The sequence below is a fragment of the Pterocles gutturalis genome, unplaced genomic scaffold, assembly GCF_000699245.1.
Source record: "Pterocles gutturalis isolate BGI_N339 unplaced genomic scaffold, ASM69924v1 scaffold25138, whole genome shotgun sequence".
Taxonomy (NCBI): Eukaryota; Metazoa; Chordata; class Aves; order Pterocliformes; family Pteroclidae; genus Pterocles; species Pterocles gutturalis.
Genome location: NW_010126354.1, coordinates 380 through 712, shown reverse-complemented (window position 1 = coordinate 712; position 333 = coordinate 380). Strand labels below are relative to the sequence as shown.

General features: G+C 48.3%; 1 protein-coding gene across 1 annotated transcript in view; it reads right to left on the bottom strand.

Annotated features, from left to right (window-relative positions):
* The window catches only part of LOC104465783 (receptor-type tyrosine-protein phosphatase U-like), a gene marked incomplete at its 3' end in the record, with an annotated part of 6405 nt that overhangs the window by 5749 nt on the left and 323 nt on the right, over positions 1–333 (bottom strand).

Genomic DNA, 333 nt, shown 5'->3' with positions numbered 1-333 from the left:
ATTCCGATCCCTCCCCCAAAGGGCAGGGGTGTTGAAACCAAAGCATGGGGGGGGCTCCCTCCAGCCCTTGAACTTCAGCCCGTGCATGTGCCCTCCGCTGCTTTTAGCAAGGATTTAACAGCTGCGATAGGGTTTCATCTGATCAAACCTTAATTATCTTTAGAAGATACACTGCTCAGCGTGGTGCTGCACAGTTTCACCATAATTAATTAATTCCCACCTACTGAAATCAAAAATAAATGATCCAAGGCCACCGGGAGAGGTAAGTTTGCTGGCTTGTTGTTGAACCATCCATGTGGAGCGACTCATTCACAGTGAGAAACTGCGATCCCA